At 38.6% G+C, this 23216-nt stretch overlaps 1 protein-coding gene across 4 annotated transcripts in view; it reads left to right on the forward strand.

Annotated features, from left to right (window-relative positions):
• Positions 1-23216, forward strand: part of IL1RAP (interleukin 1 receptor accessory protein) — a 221563-nt gene that overhangs the window by 56470 nt on the left and 141877 nt on the right. For 3 of the 4 annotated variants that reach the window (XM_032171908.2, XM_032171907.2, XM_032171909.2), the window contains exon 1: positions 21810-21944. The exons of the other annotated variant lie outside the window; for it this stretch is intronic. The gene's annotated coding sequence lies outside the window, so the exon portion shown is untranslated. Of the gene's footprint in view, positions 1-21809; positions 21945-23216 lie in introns of those variants that run through there. 4 annotated transcript variants of the gene reach the window in all.

Here is a 23216-nt window from a genome sequence, read left to right on the forward strand (position 1 = left end):
ATTTAGACCAAGGGCCTGCCCAAGGTAGTTATTGACATAATGATTGGAAAAACTCATAAATACAGACATCAAGTATTGGTTGAGCACCTACGATGTTTAAGGCACTGCATTAGGCAGTTGGAATAAATTATTGGACTAAACAAATTTGGTCCCTGATTTCATAGTGCCTATAGAGTCAACGGAAAGACAGACAAAAAAAAACAGAAGCGCCAAAATGACAAATCGTGATAAGAAATAAACATGTTGCTAAGAAAGAATAGCAAAGAGAAAGGGAGTTAATTTTAAGTAGGTTACAAAGAGGAAGACTTTCTGAGGCCTACATGCAAAGACCAGGAAGGAGTCAGGCAGAAGCATCAGTTCCTGAAAATATTTGGGTGAGGCTGGGGTGAGTGTGGGGGGCTGTGAGAAGTAATAGGTGGGCAATCCATTGCCTCTACAATTAAAATACATCCAGTATCAAGAGCTTCTTGCAAACTTTACTTCTAAATCCTTAGCCCAAGCCACCATCGTTTCTCACCCAGATTGTTGCAATGGCTTTGTGACTGGTCCCCTGCTCTGCCTTTCTGCCTGCAGTCAATGATTCCCCAAACACTCAAAGAGATCCATTAAAAATGGATCAGATTACGGTAATCCCCTGCCCAAATTCCTCCAGCAGTTTCCTATCCCACTTTAGGCATGAGAAAAAATACCTTACAACAACTAAAAGGCCAACCTTTTGTATCTCTGGCCAACCTCTGTTGGCCAAAACAAATCGACTTCTCCTCCTCCCCTTGTCCACTCCGTTTCAGCCACACTGATGTCTTCGCTGTTCCTCAAACACGACCAGTTTGCTCCTACCTCAGGACACTTGCAGTTGCTATTTTATCTTTCTGGAATCTCTTTCTCCGGTTAACTGCATGATTTACTGTCTTGCCTAATTTAAGTCTTTGTTCAAATGTCACCTTCTGAAGTAGACCTTCTCTGACCACACACAAAATTGCACTATCCCCAGCACTCTTCTCTTTTTTTTTGCCTTATTCTTCTCAATAAAACTTATTGCATCTGACATACTATATATTCTGTAATTTATCTTACATAAATGTGGAAAATAGAGTTTTAGTAAGCTCCCTTGAATGGTGAAATTTTTTAAATACACTTTAATTTTTAGAACAGCTTGATGTTTTCGGAAAAATTGAGGAGATAGCACAGAGCATTCCTCCATACCTGACACCCAGTTTCTCTTATTATTAATATTTTACTTTAGCATGATACATTTATCAAAATTAAGGAACCCATATTAATACATTATTACAAGCTAAAATCCATTGTTTATTCAGATTAATTTAGCTTTTGTTTAATGTCTCTTTTCTAATCCAGGATTCCTTCTAGAATATTCATTCAATTAAGTTGTAGTGTCTCCTTTAGGCTCCTCTTGGCTATGACAATTTCTCTGACTTTTTCCTGTTTTTACTGACCTTGACAACCTGGAGGAGCACTCGTCAGAGGTATTGTAGGATGCTGCTCTGTTGGACATTTTCTGATGTTTTTCTTGTGATTAGACTGAGGTTATAGGTTTGGGAGACAAAGTTCACGGAGGGAAAGCGCCATTTTTGTTACATCAAGAGTCTTACTATCAATATAAATTATGACTGATGATGCTGACTGTGATCACCTGGCTGAGATAGTGTTTGTCAGATTTCTCCACTGCAATGTTCCTTTCCCCCCTCTTTTTCTCACTGTGTTCTTAGGAAGAGGAAGTCACTATGCACAGCTCCCACTTAAGAAGCTCTAATTCCTGGAAGGAACAGTATCTATGTAAATTATTTGAAATTCTACTCCATGGAGATTTGTCTCTTCTCACCTATTTGTCAATTTATTCAATTTTTTATCAGTATAAACTCATGGATATTTATTTTGGTAATAATCCAATACTACTATATTTTGTGGCTTCAGTTGTTCCAACTTTGGCCATTAGGAGCACTTTCAGTTGCCCTTATACCCATTTAATATATCTCCATTAATTTTTCTTTTCTTTTCTTTTCTTTTTTTTAGGGTTTTCTAACTTTCTGGTGTTGCAAGATGTTCCAGGCTCATTGTATTTCCTGCCCCAGTCCTAAAATCAGCCATTTTTCTAAGGTAGCAGTGAATCTTTGTCAATCAAATTATTTCTATCTCTCCAGCACCCAGAACATTACCTGGCATAATAGGGTTATTCCATAAATATTTGTTGAATGGATAAATTAATAAATTGGAAGCAAGGGTAATGGATAGGGCAGTTAGTGTCAAAAGTCCCTCCCCGTATCTGACTTCCCTCTCATCATGGCAAGTGGGATCCAGTACTTCAGGATAAACCCTTTCATGGGCACTATTGCAGAACCTGAATTTGCTTCCCTCTCAAATGTTACTATTTGGGGAGCAATCATCCCAAGAAAAGTGTATGAAAACTCACAATTTGTTTATTTTAAAATTATAAGCTTTGCTTGTTTAGTCAGAATCAATCACTGTCTACTCAATACTTTCCATTTTCTCATTCCCTAATTAAGTACATATATATTTTTTTATCTTTAGTTGTCTGCCTCTTGCTGTCTCTCATTAGGCTTTGAATAGCTTGAAAAGAATCATGTCTTATTTTGTTTAGTGCCCAAAGCACCAAGGGAGCTAACACACAGGAAGTGCTCAGCAAGTGGATAAAATGATGAGTAGCACAAAGAGCAAATATGAGAATAATATTAACTGTCATTGAGGCAATAATAATTCAAATTCCACTGCAGGCATAATCAAAGATCTAAGCTTTTTAACTATAGAACAATTGCCTGAAAAAGAGTGTGCTTCAATTTTGAACACTTAAGAGTCAGAAAAAATTCTTAAAAATGAATTCATTCTTCCAACTAATGCTAAATAACTACCTTTTCTCCCCCACTTGTTTCTGTTGTTTTCCATAAATTCTAGTAAACAACAGTCTCTTTCTGAATGCACAAAACTCTTAAAATATTCCTAAAGTATGGTTTAACTCCTTCATTTTAAAGAGAGAGAAATTGTGGCCCAAGGAGTAACATAATCTGTTCATGGTCACACAGGACTAAGTTTAGATGTCAGCCTCACTGCTGTCTATCAACAGGGTTCCATTAATATGAACACATTTGCACACAAATGGACACTTCATAGTTAACTTTTACGTGGAAAAATACATGTTTGTTGAATAAAAGAATGGATACTGTAACAGAACTAATTCAAAGTTTGAATAATTTTAAAGTATTTAGTATTCCTTTAAGTGGAAAACAAGCTGCATATTTAAAATTTATAAAAGACAAAGCTATTATTTCAAAATAATAAACAGCTAACATTTAATCAGAATAGAAAAGGGAAAAAAAACTAACATATATCAAGTACTTGCAGTGTACAAGTTGCACTTACATGTTATTAGCTTAAGGTTTTAAAACTAATCCCAGCACTTTGGGAGGCCGAGGCGGGTGGATCACGAGGTCAGGAGATCAAGACCACGGTGAAACCCCGTCTCTACTAAATATACAAAAAATTAGCCGGGTGTGGTGGCGGGCGCCTGTAGTCCCAGCTACTCGGAGAGGCTGAGGCAGGAGAATGGCGTGAACCCGGGAGGCGGAGCTTGCAGTGAGCCGAGATTGCGCTCCAGCCTGGGCGACAGAGTGAGACTCCGTCTCAAAAAAAACAAAAACAAAAACAAAAAAAAAACTAGATGGGTTTTGTTTGAGATGTGAAACAAGTCACCTCCCCCATCCCATCTCCCCACATCCCGGCCATCACATAGCTATTTAGTGACAGAGCAGAAATTTACTCATAAGCTCTATGACTACCATGCCTGGCTATGTCGTCTTTACTACCCTACAGTATTTCAAAACTCCAGGTCTTGAACAATTCTGCTTATCGATTTTAAATACAGTTTCATTGTGCTTTTGTTACACATCCTATCAACACAATTGAATTAATTGTGTTGATTCAATTAATTATTTGTGGTGTTCTTCATTCAATCCAATTTAACTCAAACAATATTTATTTACTTCCTGCTGTGTTTAGGGCACTATATCCTATGTGCTGGGCAGAAGTAAAAAGATAGGTTCATTTGTATCCTAAATGGGAAACACACACTCGGATTTAACTCTAATTGAAGGGAATATAATGAAAACTTCTTAAACAGGTGGACAAAGTGCTTTATGGAGTGTTGTACATGTGTGTTTGTATATAGTAAGAGTACTGACTGGTGTGTGTGTGTGTATGCATATGAAAAATCAGCACCATAAATTTCTAGTTGTCCTATATGCATATCACGTATATGTAAATATATGCATATAAATGCTATTGTGTAATTTTAGTAGGTTCCTTAAATTTTATCCCCTGTGACTGTGAAGCTTAAAGTGTTTATAGTCTGCTTGTACATAACTGAAAAAAATTATACATGCTTTGTATATATGTTTCTCATGATGATGATAGTGGCGATAATCTAAACACGGCTCAAGATTTTGGAAACACAATAAAAACAGAAAGAACAACAACAACAAAAAATAATTAAAGGCTTTACTGGCAAAATTTTTAAGAGAAGAGACTTTCTCACAAAGACTCGAGATTTTCTAACACGTTCATTTTTTATTTCAGACTTGGCACATTGTATAAGCATGCCTTATTTGTCAAACTCCAAATTTATAACTCTCCCTTCCTATTCTCTAGTCTCAAATTAATTTTCTCTGTCATACCTCAAAGAAATTCAGAAAAAATGCTATTACAGTGCTCCATTTGTCCCGACATACATAAATGGTGCGTTTATAATAGTCATTTTTTCCAGCTAATCTCTTCAGAACATTTGTTCTTTAGTCATTGTGAAATTCACATATAAAAGCAGGTCACTTGCAGTCTGACCTTTAAAAGTCTCAGTAATGGGCTGCACGTTTTTCTGTCAGATGTTGTCTCTTCTCCAATGTCCTTTGTAAGAGATGGTCCTAAGTCAGAAGTCATGAGCTTGTGTCCAGACAATTGGACAACAACTTCCTTTTAAAATCCCCTTTGCAAATTAAGCTATATGCATGCAAGACTTCCATAAGCAAAAAATAAAACATAACCTAAAATAACATTGCTTAAGTAACTTAATAAGCAGAACTAGCCTCCTTCTCCCTAAAGCAAAGAGGATGGATGGAAGAGTCAAAAAGAGACCTTCATTTTTTTTTATAAAGAACCAACATAAGATACAAAAGAACAGTATGGTATTTTAGGTTTTAACAGAATTGTTTAAAACCAAGGAATATAGATGGAGAAGACAATTTGCCAGATTGAACCAATGGAGTGATTTTTTTTTTAAACTTCTCTAAACTTCTTTGCACTCTGTCAATGGCTCTCATCCCATCTTCCTTCTGTGATATCTATTTGTGAGCTCTTACCTCCTGTGAGATTTCAAAAATTTATCGCGGGCAGAGAGTGGGTCTGATTCAGAACATTCTTCTTCATAATGCTTTTCACAGCCCTTTATACATAGTAGATGTCCAGTAAGTGAGGATTGATTGGCTGCAGGCATGACAAAGGATGCAAGACACATTATGTTTTATATATTAATTATGTATACATATTTTTTAAGGGTACATGGATTTATAATGTGTGGTTTCTGTATCCCTGCATAGTGTTGTCAATCGGTTTCAGAGAATCAATTTTGTCCCTAGTTCTTAGAGGAAGACATGCCAATGGGTTGAGAAAGACAGCCACATGATTTAATGTTGCCAAATGCACAAGGGCTTCTTAGGTGAAAAGACGTTGGCTCGTTGTATTAGGAGGGCTGGCCTGATGGAACCAAGTCACATGGTGTTCGTGCTCACGTCAGGCAGCTGCGGTCAACATTCCTGTGAAAGATGCTGGCAGTCTCCCTCTTGAGATGCCAACTCCATTTAATTAGCTTTCAGACAAGGCAATTTCACACAATCGTTTTATACACTGAGGCTCTTTTCAAAGCCTCAGCTTTGAGTTGTGGGTCTTCAAAGGTAACTAGCTTTAAAAAGTGTTGATTATTTAATATATATGGAGTATGAAAAGCATTAGTGGCATAACCCACGTGAAAAAATGATTACAGTAATTTAAATAAAATTGTCTTCTTGTGTCTTTCTCGAGGGAAAGTCAACTTGTCTAATTAAACCTTAAGGCAATATTAGGTAGAGGCTCAGAGTTAACATTTTGAAGTCTAGTAATAAAGATACTGACTATCTCTGTATTACATGTATATAAGCAAATAACAAAGCCAAAACTGCAAGGCTATGTGCAGGCTTGTGACAGAACAAGACTACACTGAAGCAACATCATGATGAGAACCTAGTGTGGCACTCCTGGATTCAGCTTCCGTTGCTGACAATTGCTATATGTATTTGCCCTCGGGAAAGTCACATCACTCAATCTGAGCTTCACCTTAAAATGAGAATAATAATTTCTGCCTTTTTACCTTTCTTACATAATAGTTTTGAGGGTCATTATACAGGTGATAATGCTTTGTAAGGCATATTGAAGTACATCAACATAAAGAATTGTAATTATTACAACAACTTCATGAACAAACCTTTCCCTATTCTTAAATATTAACGTGGAAGCCAACTCCATAGCTTCTCTTCACCTGGTTCCTCAGACTTTTCACAATAAATCAGGAAAGCATTTTAAAAACATATGTTCTCTGCTGCAATGTTGATCGATCAAAAAGTGTTTGTTGAGTGCCTGTGCTAATCAATAAATATATATCAAACACCTATCACATGTTAAAAATTGTGTTTGATTTGTAGAGAATAAGAATTAGTATTTTCTACCAGTCCCTTAAAGTGCCTATGGTTTTTCAAGTACAGGAGACAAGTTAGAAATTCATGTTGATTTGAGGAGGTGGGGCAGGAACTTTCATTTTGTTTCCATATAATGCACTGGACACTATGTATGTGCTTTAAATGTATTATTCCATTTATAATAACTTACCTTTTGAGATAGAGGTTTTTAAATCTCCATTTTTCATGTATGGACACTGAGCCATAGAGAGAAGTGAAATGACATATTCCAGAACCCACAGCTAATCAATCAGAAAGCTGGAAATTCAACCCAAGCCAGAGCATGAGCAAATGATGGGAAAGGCTGTCTAAGTATAGCAGGGCCTCATGGGAGCAATCCCTTCCTCTTCTGTTTTCTGTGGCTTCACTTCCACGTCTTCCACAACTCTGCTTTCTCTCTCTCTCTCTCCACCCCCCCCAGCACACCCTCCCCACCGTTTTCTCCCCTCCTTTCCTCTCTCTCTTTATCCAGTAGTTTGCTTCACAATAAATTCTCCATTTAAATGTTGCTTTGTATGTGGTGGTTTCATACGATCTCATTTATCCTCATAGAATATTTGATATCACAAAGGGAACAAGAACTCTTTCATAATTTTTACAGTTTGACAAATTGAGAAATATTAAATAACATATCAGAAACATAACACATTTTGTTAAGATCAAATTTAAGTACAGTTATCACAAATTACTTAGCAAAAAAAAATGAGCATTTATTGAATGAATAAACACTCAAAGCATGTATTAATATTCTCTAAAAATTACTTATTACAAAGACTATAGATACCAAATCATATTTTTCTGTTGATGTCCATTACAAAATTGGAGATACATTCCAACAGAAAATACTTTTTGCAGCATTAGATAAGAACACATACAAAAGAAAATTACTAACCTCATAAAATCTCACATCTAGAAGAAAAAACTCATCTGTAAAGCATTAATAATAATATTAAAAACAAATCACAAATTAGAAATGCTTAAACAGAAAATCATAAATACCCTTCATTTTCTATCTTTGTGATTTTCTATACCGATAGCTCATGGTTTAGCTTTTAGTTTATTGCTTTGCTTTTATCCCAAACTAAATACTGTGTTTTGATTTTTCTTTTCAAATATGTAACAAATTACTTATTGTTTCACTTTTCTGTGGAAAAAAGAATATTTATACTTAATGCTTTCCCATAAGAGAAAAGATATTCAAACTCCCTTTATGGAGGTGTACTGCCAATTTTCTTTCTTTTATAAATAACACTATTGTAGAATAATATAAAAATAAAACATCACAGAATTTACATACAGTCCTACCATCTTAACATTTTACTCCTTATCATTTTTATATTTAGCTGCATAGCTATAAATGTAAGGGTCTTGAATTTTATTTTAAAATTTAAATATAAGAATTTTTATATGCATAATTATAATTTCTAATGGTTGTATAATACTCTATCGCATGATGTCCCAAATTGACTAAATCATTTTTCTACTTTCTAACAAAATCAGATTATGATTTTTTAAAATTGTGGTAAAATACACATAGAATAAAATTTGCTATCTTAACCATTTTTAAGTGTACAGTTTGGTAAGTTTAAATTAATTTTAAGTTTTTTTCAATAATACATGTAAAAATATTATTTCTTGTCTACATTCACATTGTTGTACAATCAATCTTTAGAACTCTTTTCATCTTGCAACCCTATCCACTGGACAATAAATTCTCATTTCCCGCTTCCCCAAGCCCTTGGCAATCACCACTCCATTTTCTGTCTGTATGAATTTCACTACTCTAGGTACCTCATATAATTGGAATCAAACAATATTTGTCTGTTTGTGACGGGCTTATTTCATTTAGTATGATGTTTTCAAAGTTCATCCGCGTTGTAACATGTGTCAGAATCTCCTCTCTTGTAAAGGTTGAATAATATTCCATTGTATGTATATACCACAATTTGTTTATCCATTCTTCTGCTGATGAACACTTGGGCTGTCTCTAATTTCACCTATTGGAAATAGTCCTGCTATGAACATGGGTGTACTGATATCTCTTTGAGAACTTGCTTTCAATTTTTTGAGTATTTCCTTAGAACCAAAATTGATGAAGCATATAGTAATTGTATTTTCAATTTTTAGAGGAATTACCATACCCTTTTCCTTCCTTAGAGGCTACACCATTTTATGTACCATGAACAGTGCACAAGGGTTCCAATTTCTTCACATTGTCAACAATACTTGTTATTTTATTTCTTTTTCTTTTATTTTTCAAATATTAACAATTGTAGTGAGTATGAAGTAGTGTCTCATCATGTTTTTAATTTGCATTTCCCTAATGATTCATGATATTGAGCTTCTTTTCACATGCTTATTGGCTATTGCCATGTTTTTGTTTGTTTGTTTGGGTGGTTGGTTTTTTTTTGAAAACACTAAGTCTGTTCAAGTCCTTCGCCCATTGTTTAATCAAGTTATTAGTATTTGTGCTGTTAAGTTATGGGAGTTCTTTATATATCTGGTTATTGGCACCATGTCAACATTGTTTTTGCAGTGAATGTCTATGTTAATACATTTTCCTCTTGGTTTGAATTATTATTTTAAGTACATTGCCAGGATTGTAATTTCTGGTTTGAAAAATATAATGTTTTGAAGATCTTGACTTATTTGCCAAATTGCTTCTTCAAAGAATTGTGTCTAATAACTTTAGCATTATGGAAATGTAACAGCATAACTGTAATCCCAGAATTGTATTAGTGAAATTAATTTTAATTTTTTTCAATAACACATGTAAAAATGTTCTCCCTTATCTGCATTTGCATGTCTTTGATTACTGGCACAATTTTAAAGTTGAATACTGTTCCATGTGTTTTTCGTGTGACGACCTTCCCTTATTTATTCATGGTTTGATCACATACTTGTGTATTTAATTATTAGAATTTGGATATTTGTCTCATTACATAACAAATATACTGCAATATTGCCTCTATGCATATTTTTAATTTTAGTTATATTTTAGTTTTTATCATATAAAGCTATGTGTGCATGTGCATAATCATTAATTACATATTTCTAACTTTTGAAGTGTGGTACTAGATTGTTCCTCCTGCTATATTTTCTAGGATTCATTTTTTTAAAGCAAGGTCAGCCTGTACAGTTTTTTCAAGGAACCTCAGAATTGACATACGGGAGCTGTGAAATTTACACAATCTGCTGCTCTCCTGAATGGTCACCAAAATGTCAGTCTACGCTATTATGTGGCCAGCTGAACATATTGGCAGAGGAAAATGCATCTTTTGGAAACATAGCACCAATAAATAAAATGGCCTTCAGGGGCAATGAAAGTGTCTTGGTGTCAGCAGCAGCAATCAAAGCCATATTGGAAGCAACATGGCCAAGTAAAGAAATAAAGGGTCCTGGCTTCGGTGGGGGAAAAGGCTGAGGAATGCTGTCCCATGAATTTTAAAGGAACAATAAAATTAAGGTCTGCGACCATGAAGGGTCTTTACAGGGACCAGAACGAGTGGTGATATTAAATCTTGAGACCTTGGCCAAATTCCAACATGGGTAATTACATTCGGCCAATTTAAAATTCCCTGCGCAGTTTCTAATGCAGTCCCCTTCTGTGCTTCCCGATGCCAACCTACTGCATGCTGCTGCTCTGCATTGGTAAGTAACTGTTGACCTCTAGCCTGAAGGAGGCCTTGAAGCCACCAGGGAAAAATTTATTATAAATGTCATTTCTGTCTTTCACTTCTAAAGAATCCCACTTCCAAACATGTAGGCTATTATAGAAAAGTCTAAGGATCTTTAAGTGTGGTGTATTTGGCATAGATATTCTTCCATGACCCTACCGCCCACGTTTGGGTTGTTGAGGGAGATACAAATAACTTTATACTTTATACAATCTGATTTCCAGTCCAACTCTTCTAGTTCTTATTACCCGTTTGACCTTAAGCAATTCTCCCTCATCAACTTTCAAGAATCTCTCATGGTTTCAGAAAACAAAACAATTCTTTAATATAGCCAGGCCCCTCATAACTAGCCTGCAATCAGTCTTTCCTACCTTATCTATACCTACTCCCAGGAATTGAGATTCAGTCAAAAAAACTAGACCATTTTCTGTTCCCTTTCTGTGCAAATTCATGCACTTTGCCTATACTCCTGTTGTTTCTACTGTCTAAGTGACTCACACCTTCCTGTCTTCTAGAAAAATCCTATCTGTCTCTCGATACTGATCCTAAATATCAATTCCATGAAACCTCTCCTTGATTTCTCAGCTGGAAATCGTGTTGTATTCCACAGTATAAATGTGAATGTCTATAGTTGTCATAGCTTTCGTTTTAGAAATTGACCTTTTTAAGTGTACGTTGCATTTCCTGTGGGACACAATAGAGGATTTTGCATTTACTGTTTTAAATTCTGAATTGTTTTAATCTTTATTTTCATATAATAGCCTATCTGAATGTAAAAGGTCTGAAAAAGGAAAGAATATATAGTTCGCTTGAGGCTAATAAGTATACACAAACACAGTCATCTCTTAATTTTTCTTTCCTGTGGGATTTTGGTTATATTCAATACTATATATGTGCAAGTTTTATCAAATGTACTTTAAATTTCATCACCTCTTGTGACAAAAATTGTGGCATTATTCTCTCTGATAAATACATTTTTTAAACTTTCTTTCTTTATTTATTTGAGACAAGGTCTTACTCTATTACCCAGGCTGCAGTGCAGTGGCATGATCTTGTCTTACCCTACCTCTGTCTCCCGGGTTCAAGTGATTCTTGAGCCTCAGGCACCCAAGTAGCTGGGACTACAGGCGTGAGCCACTGTGCCCAACTGATCTTAGAAAGCCTGTCCTGTGTATTAGGCCGTTCTTGCATTGTTGTAAAGCAATACCTGAGACTGGGTAATTTATAAGAAAAGAGGTTTGATTGGATCATGGTTCTGCAGGCTGTAAGAGCATGTCATCAGCACCTGGTTGGCTCCTGGTGAGGACCTTCGGAAGCTTACAGTCATGGAGGAAAGTGAATGGGGAACAGGTACTCCACAGGGTGAAAGCAGGAGCAAGTGATAAGGAGGGAGTGGGGAGGGGGTAGCGGGGATGGAGGTGCCACACACTCTTGAGTAACCAGATCTCACTAGAACTCACTATCAAAAAGACAGCACCAAGCCATGAGGGATCTGACTCCATGATTCAAACACCTCCCATCAGACCCGACCTCCAGCATTGAGGAATACAAATTCAACATGAAATTTGGGTGGGGAAAAATATTCAAAGTATATCATCCTGGAAGACCACTAAGGAATCAGCAAGTCTTGTCATTCCCTCTATCAAATTTCAGTTTTAAGAGTCGTGATAGGAATTGGGCATCTCTCTTATTAAATACAAACTAACCATACAAAAACCTATAAAAGGAAATTTGAAAAACAGAGGTGATTTGGATGTTTAGCAAGGGCTGATGGCTACTGTTCTAGGACCATACTGCAGTTCAGACCATTTTAAAGGTTAGGAAGCAGAAGCTCAGAAAGCAGAAATGATTGTGTCGAGAACAGACGGGGATTGTGCAGCCAAACCTAGACTGGAACTGAGGCCATCTAGCAGCAGTTAGGTGAATTAGCAGTTAGACCCCTTTGTTCTCTACATCTCCACCCCTACTTATCATCTCCAGGGTTCTATATCTGGGCTATCTGACTGGCTATTTTAACTTTTGCAGGTTACAATTATAAATATATTACAAACCAGTATGTTAATTATAGATCATTTAAAAAATTCGATGCAGAAGTCTCACTGCTGCTTTTCTTTTGCTGCTTGGAATTCAGTCAGCCAAATTTGCCTCGGTCCCAATATTCTCAAGGTTTACCTCTCGTGCTCTTACTTAATAAAGACAACCTCTCAGTTGAGGGAGCACACATGTTCCCCAAAGAGAAGCTATCATTCACCAACACGCTCATTTTCTAGGCAAGTTATGACTCAATAGCTCATGAGTTTCCAGGAATAGTGTGTGCATGAATAAAAGCTACAAGGGGAAGTATTTAATGCCAACAGGAATAAAGATATTGACTATTATGTTAAGTCAAAAGTATGCAGCCTGTAGCAGTATGATTTTCTTGATCTGAATGCTAGTTACATGGTTGTGCTTCCTTTGTTAAAAGGCATCAAGCTCTACACATATGATTAGTATAGTTTTATGTATTCATGTTACACCTCAATAACATGTTTATTTAATATAATAAAAAATAATAATAACATAGCACTGCCTTAGTTTGTCATTTAGAACAAGGCAGAGAGTGGAAAGTAATTACAAGAAATTATACCTGACAACCACGTCAAATAGTTTAATGTTGTCACACTTTAAAATCCAGTTTTCTGAATTCCTACCTCTGCAATGTTGGGCAAGCCATATTACCTTCCAGAGCCTCAGATTTTCCTATATCTCCTAAATAGAAAAAATAAATACTCAGTTCATGAATATCCTATTGTGATAACATAACATTGGTTAAACAAAAAGCACAGACTTAAAGAGCACCTGTCTCTCAGCAGAAATCAGTAACTCATTTATTTGTTCTCATTTGTTTGTTCCAGCATTCTTTCTGTCAAACACCATTCTGGAACACAAAGGCAAACAGATAAGTTACAGTTTTGCTTTTTGAGTAGCATAAGTAATATCTCCCCCCCGCCCCACCCCTTTTCTTCCAATGCCTGATTCAAGTATAGTTTTCTAACCATTGCTCCCAACATCTGACACATGTTCTCTGGTTAGAGTAGGAGGATTAACCCTGCTTCACTCTTCCCTCCTCTCAGTGGTGTGTGAAACACCTTCCTCTGGGCTTACATGGAGTACCATACCATCTTTCATAAAGCACTCACCACATCATGCTGCAGTTATTTTAATTTTTATAAGAAATAGTACTTGAATGGATGAATGGATGCATGCTCTTCCCCTGCCCCATTATGTCTCATGCCTTCCTCCTTTGTCACCATAAACCTTAATTCTATCTCTCCTTCTAATCTCTTCTTGTGATACCCTCTCTGTTTCTTTCCTTGATACGCTCTAAATAGAAGTACTCCTTCCGGCCAGGAGTGGTGGCTCACAACTGTAATCCCAGCACTTTGGGAGGCCAAGTTGGATCAATCACCTGAGGTCAGGAGTTAGAGACCAGCCTGGCCAACATGGTGAACCCCATCTCTACTAAAAATACAAAGTTAGCCAGGCATGATGGCAGGCACCTATAATCCCAGCTACTAGAGAGGCTGAAGAAGGAGAATTGCTTGAACCCAGGAGGTGGAGGTTGCAGTGAGCCGAGATCACAGCACTGCACTCCAGCCTGGGCGACAGAGCAAGACTTCCTCAAAAAAAAAAAAAAAAAAAAAAAAATACTCCTTCAGTACTCCAATACTACTAAATTTTAACTTTCTTATTGACCTTAGTGTAGCATAGGAAAAGTATGGCCTTTAGACTCGGTTAGACCTGGGGTTTGCTCCTGGCTTTAACATTAACTAGCTGGGTGGCCTTAGATAAATCAGCTTCTCTGACTCCATTTTCTCATTGCTAAAAGTAGAGAACCAATTTCTACCTTTTAAGGATATTGTGAGGTTTAGAAGTAATTGATGTTTAAACGGCTTGTCACATGCTCAATGCCTATTGCTCAATGAGGACGAAATATTATTTCAACCTTGTATTGTATAATCCATGTAGACATTTCATCTTCTTCTCTTCTCTCCTCTTCTGGCCTATAATGAAGGAACCATGTCTACTGTATCTCAGCCTTGCTCACATTGGCCATATAGAGCAAATGTTCAACACGTTTGAAAAGATGGATGAATAAAAGATAAAATAAATTTCTCAATGTTGGTGGCAGAGAAAGAAGATCATACAAAGTCTCTGCATCTCATATGAGTACTTGAAAATTATTCTCCAAAGGTGAATAATATAAGCGCTTCCCTGCTAGAGGATCATTCAGTCTTCCTGCTGCTGCACAAAAAAATAGAACTGAATGGCGCAGTTCACTCATACTGCCGTAAGAACAAGCACGTATGAGCACAATTTTACCTGGCACCAGTTGGTTGTTATTCACCAGATTGTGACCAATTTAGATTAGGTCTGCCCTTAAATACTGTAGTAGTTTATCTGAAGAACATTCTTTCCATTTAGATCAGATGTTGGAGGCTTGAAGCTGATAAATTTTCTTAACTGCTTACAAGGCCAAGTTAGAACTATAAAGGTAAGTTTCCCTTTTTGCATGCAAAGTTCTTGCCTTTAGATTTCCTGATGTAGAAAAGTGTCAACAATGCATAATAACCATCCTCCAAGACTTTATTAAAATCCTGACCTTTGCTTCAAAGCTTCTGTTTAGAAGAAGAAAAGCGAGGAGAGAAAAGTAGGTCCTTTCTAACAGCCTCCAGGAGCTTTAGGCCATAGGCCAGGAAGACAGGCTGTCTTTTGGAAAACATGCCTTTGCCTGTCTCCTTCACTGATATTGCCCTGTGGTGTCACTGGAGGAGCATCACCAGGAAGTCAGACATTAAAGGAGAAGCAACTCAGAGAGTAGGATTCTGATTCTGCTACTACAAGTACCTACTGACCTCTGAGAACTGCAGAACTCTCAGAACATATTAACTTTATCCAAAGCCCTGCACTAAGTGACTTGACCAAACTCTAGCATAGCTTCTAGCAGCATGAGGTCATGTCCCTAGGATGACCACAGCTCCCCATTAAAATGCCTACTTGAGAAAACTCAACTCTCCTAGGAGGTTGCTGTTTGCTCTAGCCAATACCCGATGATAGGCTCTTGACCTCCTATTCTCAGAGAATCAACTTAGAAAGGCTTACTTTTGGGAATGCTTATATTCTACAACTCAGTAGTGTTTCTCTCAGGGACCTGTGCGCTGTTCCTTTAAATGTAATAACCGGGAAGGATAGGGCTTCTGTCTCCCAGTCTCTGTGGGAGAACAGAATTCTAACTTCAATAAGTGCCAGCCAGCAGTCACAGTTAGCACAGCTAGTCATTTGCGTTGATCAAACCCTTAGTAATATTTCACTTCTCAGGCTCTACTGAGATCCTGCTCTGCTACCTCCCTCATTCTCCATTTAAAAGGCCAAACAACCTCTACACAAATAGGAATGAAGCTCAGCTGTTTCCTCTGCTATCAATAGTTACTAAATAAAATCTGTTTTCGTGGCCTTAACTAACGTCAGGCAGTGTTTCTCTTTGACACCTGTACGTGAGATGGGAGTCAGCTTCATCCCTATGCAGCTAAATAGAGATTGGAAGGGATCCAGAAGTTCCCCTTTCCCCTCTTTTCTTTCAGGACTGCATGTAACCCAGGTAGTGAGGCTGAGGGATAGAAATGAGTGAAGCTGGCTAGGCGCGGTGGCTCAAGCCTGTAATCCCAGCACTTTGGGAGGCCGAGGTGGGTGGATCACCTGATGTCAGGAATTATTCGAGACCAGCCTGGCCAATATAGTGAAACCCCGGTCTCTACTAAAAATAGAAAAATTAGCTGGGAGTGGTGGTGGGCACCTGTAGTCCCAGGTACTCTGGAGGCTGAGGGAGGAGAATCACTTGAACCTGGGAAGCACAGGTTGCAGTGAGCCAAGATCATGCCACTGCACTCTAGCCTGGGCAACAGAGCGAGACTCAGTCTAAAAAAAAAAAAAACGAAAAAGGAAAAGAAAAGAAAAGAAATGAGTGAAGCCTCCCACTGCACAGTCAAATTTCCAATTTCCTCTTCCAAACGACTTGAATTTCAATAGTTGGGTATATGTGTTTGAACAAATTAGCGTATCTCTCCAACAAGGTAGAGTTGAGCTCTTAGTAATCAACACCTTATCATTACTGTTTAATCTGCTTATTTCCCTACACCTAGCCAAATCAAACTGCAGGAAGAGAGGCTTTTATCAGAAACAGATGCAATAAAAAGGAAGAGGGATACCTGACTTGGAAACCCAGGGCACCACAGACGAAGTGGGGGCAGGCATAACTAAGTGCTGCAAAGGGAAATGTGAACAGCCAGAGAACAGGTACAAGGGTCAGCTGGGGATAGAGGAAAAGAGAGCTGAGGGGTATAAAAGGTGGAAACATAAAAGGGTTTGGAAGGTGATATAATTACTTTTTCCTTTTTCCACTTTTTTTTTTTTTTTTCTCTTGGCTCCTGCCCTTCACCTTCCTTCCAAAATCTCAAAATAAAATGTCTCTATAATGTGCTTTCTTTACTCTGTACCCAGCCAAATATATACATATATATACACACGTATATATATACGTGTATATATATACACGTATATATATACGTATATATACACACATATATACGTATATATATACACACGTATATATATATATACGTATATATATACACACACATATATATACGTATATATATACACACATATACATATGTATGTATATGGACCACTGTTTGCCTGTTGCTTGCTCTCTCCTCTTACATCTTCATTAATGTCCCTGCTCCACTATTATATATATATATATACGTATGTGTGTGTGTGTGTGTGTATATATGTATATAAAATGTGTTGTTTTAGTTTTTGTCTTCCAATTATTCTGGTCTCCCAAAAAAATGTAAATCAAAGGAAGGGGGGCAATATATAAGTCACTTAATATCTTTGTATCAAAGTTTAACCATGAGAGTTTTGGACTGAATTTGTAACTCAACAAATGTTTATTAAATGAGTATTATGTGCAAAATACTGTCTGTTTGCCAGTGAAACATTATATTACCCTCCTGGAGTTAGCATTCTAGTGAAAAAAGCATTCAATAAGTAAATTAATTAAAATGTTACGTAATGTATTATTTGACTTGGTTGTCAAGAAAGGCTTTGTTGGGAAGGTAATAGTGGAGCAGGGACATTAATGAAGATGTGAGTAGGAGGAGAGAGCAAGCAACAGGGAAACCGGTCCAGCAAGGGGAACAGCAAGTGCAAACACCCTAGTATGGGAACATGTTCGTGTGTTTGGTTGACAGCAAGGAGCATGCTATGGGAGATTTAAAGAAGCAACTCAGTGCTGGATCACGTAGGGCCACACAAGGACTTTTAGGCCATAATGACTACGGAAATTTATCGGATCATGATGAGAAATCACTGAGTATTTGAAAGCAGAGCATGACATCTTTCTTGTAAAAGAATAAAGAATATTTATATTGCATTTGTATGTGCCAATCCCCGTTCCAAGTGTTTTACTTATATAATCTCATTTAATTTAAAAACAGCACTATAATGTATATTACTGTCATTGTTATTCATATTTTTCAGAGAACAAAACTGTGAAAAAAAGCAATTAAGTAACTTGACCACATTATGTAAACTTGATCCTAGGTAGTCTGACTTCAGATTCTTTGACCTCAATCACTGGCCTGTATTTATTCTGTTTTCATTTATAAGAGTCTCTGAAGTAAGGGCAATAGACTCTTTGGGTAAGAGTTTAAGCAGGGACACCAGTGAGGGGAGAGATGGCAATGACTTGAACCGTGGTGGTTGTGATGGAGAAGAGGAATAATGTCGTTGAATTTGAGATGCGTTTTGAATGTAGAGGAAGCAGAAGGTTTGTGGATATAATGTATACAGGCAATGAGAGAGAGTGATACTCCAACTTTTTGACCTGAGCAACTGGGTAAAAGATAGTGTTTCTTGCAAAGCTCTAGTTTGGTGTGGGGTAGACATAAAGTTTGAATTTGAACATGTAAAGTTTGAGATGTATTTAAAACATCCAAGAAGGAGATACGAAGGAGGCAATATGGTATACAAAGTCTGGGTTTTGGGCTGTAGATTTATATTTGCAAGTTATTATCATATTGATATTTTAGAAGGCTATGTGTCTGTCTGAGTTCCCCTAGGTAGAGAATATAAGGATTGAGCTCTAGGACACTGGAACCTTCAGAGATCATGAACAGGTAAAGGATTCAATAAGAATCTGATAAGGATCAGCAGATGAAATACATGAAAAACAAAGAGTCAAGTATGAGAGAGTGTGAAAGAGCAACAGATTAACTGTGTCTAATGCTGCTAATACATGTACAATGAAGACAGAGAATTGACCATCACATTTGGCAAAGTGAAGATCATTACAGATGCTGACTGTGGAGTGGCAGAGACAAAAGTCTGAATGGATTGGGTTCAAGAGACTAGCAAACTCCTGATGCCTCTTATAGCTACAGCAAGATAATTAAAGATAACCTAAAAAAAAAGGTGGAGGGTAAAAGCTGGGAGAAGAAGACAATAATAATACCTTTCCAAACACTTCAATCAATTGCAAAATATTTTATTGTATGTCTTCTACACATCCAGCGGTATTAGTCAGTAACATCAATGAATTTGTAGCTTCATTTATTCATTTAGGCAACTATTATTCGTCAAATGTTTAGTATGTGATGGATATTTAATGGGTATTGCTTTAAAATATTTTTCTCAATTGTTAGAATAACATTTTTTGATTTTTAATTATTACGGGTACATAATAGGTGTATATATGTATGAGTGACATGTGATGTTTTGATATATGCATACAATGTGTAATAATCACATCAGGGTAATGACAACAGAGTATCCGTCACCTGGACCATTTGGCACTTCTTTGAGGAACATTCCAATTTCACTCTTACTTATTTTAAAATGCATAATGAATTATTGTTGACTGTAGTCACTCTGTTATGCTATCAAATGCTAGGTCTTATTCATTCCAGCTAATTATATTTTTGCAACTATTAACCATCCCCCTTCCCCACAACTCCCTTGCCTCTGCTACTCTTCCCAGCCTCTGGTAACCATCAGTCTACTCTCATATCTCAGTTCAATTGTTTTAATTTTTAGCTCCCACGTGTGAGTGAGAATTTGCAAAATTTGTCTTTCTGTGCTTGGTTTATTTCACTTAAACGTAAAAGGAAAAAGAGATGTTTATATTATTTCCATAATCCTAACATATCAACATTTTTTCACATTCCTTTCAATTGGAGTTGATCTCTCCACAACTTTTACTCAACCTTATTATTTTGTAAGCCTTTTTCTTTGTAGACATATTTCCATAATATGATAGTTATGATGCAAATATTTTTTTGTGTGAGTAGACAGCATTGGTTAACTAATCATTTTCATTTCCAACCATTTATATTGTGTTCAAACTACAATATACTATGAATATTTGTCTATATGATTATTCATCTTAATGTTATCTTCCTTAAGCTATGAGTAGCCCTTCAATGTCCAGGACTACATCTGGTTCAATTCTGAATTCCTAGCATCTGTTTGGCTTCTAGGTAGTACATGAGACTGTGTAGCGGCTGAGAGCATGAACGTCGAATGTCTCTAGTCTCATTTTGTATTCTCCACTTGTAGGCCTGTAGCCTTGGTCAAGTAACTTAAATTCCCTTTATCTCCTTTATGAACTGGAGATAATAATAGCACCCTCCAGGTTGTATTGACGGTTACCTGAGTTAATATACACAAAGTCTTTATGATTGCACCTTTTTATTTTGTAAGCACTGTGTACAAAGCTTAAGTGTACTACATATATAAAAAGTCTGTGCCCAGAATATGTTTAAGGAATGAATAATAAATCAGAAAAAGTTTTATTGTTGCTTCATACAGGTAACATTTTAAATTCTTTTGGATTATTTTCTCTTTGGTTCAGTGGCAATGTTGTGAGCAGGTGCTGGGTCCCAGGTATCCAGAGATAAATAAAAAATTTTGAGCAATTAATTTTCATAAGTGATATCAAGAAGTAAAGTATCATGAACATTTCTATGGCTGCAATTACACTGATATTTCACCTTAGGAACTGAAGCTCCGCCAGGGCAGGGGCAGCCTCTGAGTTTCGTACTGCTGTGCACCTTTAGCAGCACGGGCATCTGCTGGTTTCATTTCCTTCCCACTCATCTGGGCCCTTTTCTTATTTCACGTCTTTTTTCTCCTTTTCCTTAAATACTTTCTCTGAATCTTGATTCTTGAAAATAAATTAGTAAGATTCAGTTAGGTAGGAGGAGGAGAAAAGATGTGATGAGCAAGGTATGTGTGAAGACTCGTCAGTGTGGTAGGTGGCTTTGGTTAGGTGGTTTCAGAAATGGGGACAGGTCATGAAGGGCCTTGCCAGTCAGGAAAAATCATGAGGAACTAGCAGTAGGAACACAGCAGAAGGTGCCTGAACAAGAGAGATGACTTAATGAAAGCCTTTATAACGCTTCTCGGGATATATTACAGACTACCATCTAGAGTGGCAGAGGGCAGCTGAAGGAAGCCTGTTGCAAAAACTTGGGGAAATGGAAATGAACGAAGGCAAATATTTGTTTTGAGATTATTTCCTTCTATGTAACCTATTAGTTCTTTTATTCGTTCACCATACATGCACTGAGTGCCTACTTTGTGCCAGGCACTGTGCTAGGCAATGGGTATATTACCAGTGGACAATATAGATTTAGTCTTGCTGTCATGTCCTGTTGCTTGCTCATATGAATGTCAGTTCAAGATAGCAAGAGCTCAGGACTGCGGAGATCGTATCTACATCCTGTCGCGCTCTGTGCCGGCACAGGGTGGTTGCGAAAATCACGTAGTCTGAATTGATTCAAGGCCTTGCAGCATGATTGCTAAATACGTCGAGACAGGAAGAAAGGGAAGGGTGGCACCGATCTCAACGGCGAGAGCACGATCTTGCAATGAGCGCATGTGTGCGCCTCGGTGTGTAGTGAGGGGCGTAGCTTCCCACAGCGCCTGGCAGCGTGTCAAGCTGCGCTACAGGACTAACCCTCTCCCAGCGCGCTCAAGCCCGCACAGGCGGTGGCAGGGAGCCGAAGGGGCCGAGCGCAGCCTTGCATCCGTCCGCAGGCGGGCCCGGCGCCGCTCCTCCTTGCGGCGGGCGGGACCGTTCAGGGCGCCGCCCGGCGGCCGCAGCTCCTGGAAGCCCAGAGCGCGGGTGGATCGCGAGCCAAGGCGGCGGGTGGAGCCTGAGCCGTGAGGCCGTGGCCAATCGCGCCGCTCCGGGGGAGGAGCCCCAAAGGGGGAAAAGAAAGTGCGGCGGAAAGTAAGAGGCTCACTGGGGAAGACTGCCGGGATCCAGGTCTCCAGGGTCCGCTTTGGCCAGAGGCGCGGAAAGAAGCAGTGCCCGGCGACACTGCACCCATCCCGGCTGCTTTTGCTGCGCCCTCTCAGCTTCCCAAGAAAGGTGAGTCTCGCACCGCCGTGAGGGCTCAGAAGTCACCAAGCCGCAGAATCTCAGCGTAGATGGATTCTTAGAGATCCTATCGTTAAACCCTCCTACTTTACAGAAGAGGAAACTGAGGCACAGAACGAGGCAGCGGCTGGGGTAGGTCATACTGCTAGTTAGGACTGTAGCCCGGATTCGAACCCAAACGTTCGGAGACCCACCTTTGCTTTGCAGGGATCTAAGTAACGCAGGTGTGGGACGTCTGCTCGTTGCCGCCCCCATCCTCAGCCCTTTGAGGGGTCTACCCTTGTTTTCCTCCTCACCGCCCTCTCCCCGCTACCACCCCCCGCCCCCATCTCCTCCTTGGTTTCTCCAGACCGCTGCTGGAAGCGCTGAGGACAGAAGGAAGCGGTGTGTCCCAGCATGCCCACTCGGTATCACGTAGCTCTCAGCCCGGAGCTGTGACAGCCTGGGAAAATGCTGCTTGCAGCCTCAGTCCCTCTTCCCCTGACCTGCTTTCTCAGAAAGATGCCCCTGCCGAGGGTGTCGGACCAGCTTCTGGAGGAGCACGGGGAGAGAGGAGGGAGGCCCGGGCGCCAGTGACCTCCTATGGTACTGTTTCTTCCCAGCCCCGGAGGAAGCGGAGCTAGTGGCCCGGTGGGGCGCAGGGTGCCCCTCACTTGAGAAGAGCTGGCTTCATGGAACCATAGAGCCCCTTCTCTCTTCCAAATACTGGGAGGGAGCAAGGAAGCTGAGTTAAAGAGAAAATCACAAACATAAAAGCAAACTTCTGCTGTTTCCTTTAAGAGCTAGCCCACAGCCTGTCTTCCCTCCACCTTCTGGTTGTGAAATTGTGAACCAGGGCGCCACGCGAAGCATTCTGCTGCTCTGCTGTACAGATCCCTGGTTTAGCTACTGGATGAGAAAGAGGACTTGAGTTTTGACTCCAGCTCTGCCATGTATTAGCTGTGTGAACTTGGGCAAGTTATCTCACCTTTCTGATACCGGGTTTTTCTTTTCTTTCTTTCTTCCTTTCTTTTCTTTTTTTTTTTTTTTCTCAGCCGAAAAATGGAGATTTATAATGGTCACAATGAGCCCTTTGGGTAGTTGGGAGGACGAAATGGGATCATTCAAGTAGCATGTTTAGCACAGTGCCTGGCCTGGCATCTGGTTGGTTCAAAACTAATGGCAACTATTGTAAATATTGTTACATAGTAACCTTGCAGACAGTGGGTTTTCAGAAAGGTGATTTCATACTACCTTACAGAGGCTTTTAAAACAATCTGTACA

The sequence above is a fragment of the Hylobates moloch genome, unplaced genomic scaffold, assembly GCF_009828535.3.
Source record: "Hylobates moloch isolate HMO894 unplaced genomic scaffold, HMol_V3 SCAFFOLD_13, whole genome shotgun sequence".
In the NCBI taxonomy this organism is placed as follows: domain Eukaryota; kingdom Metazoa; phylum Chordata; class Mammalia; order Primates; family Hylobatidae; genus Hylobates; species Hylobates moloch.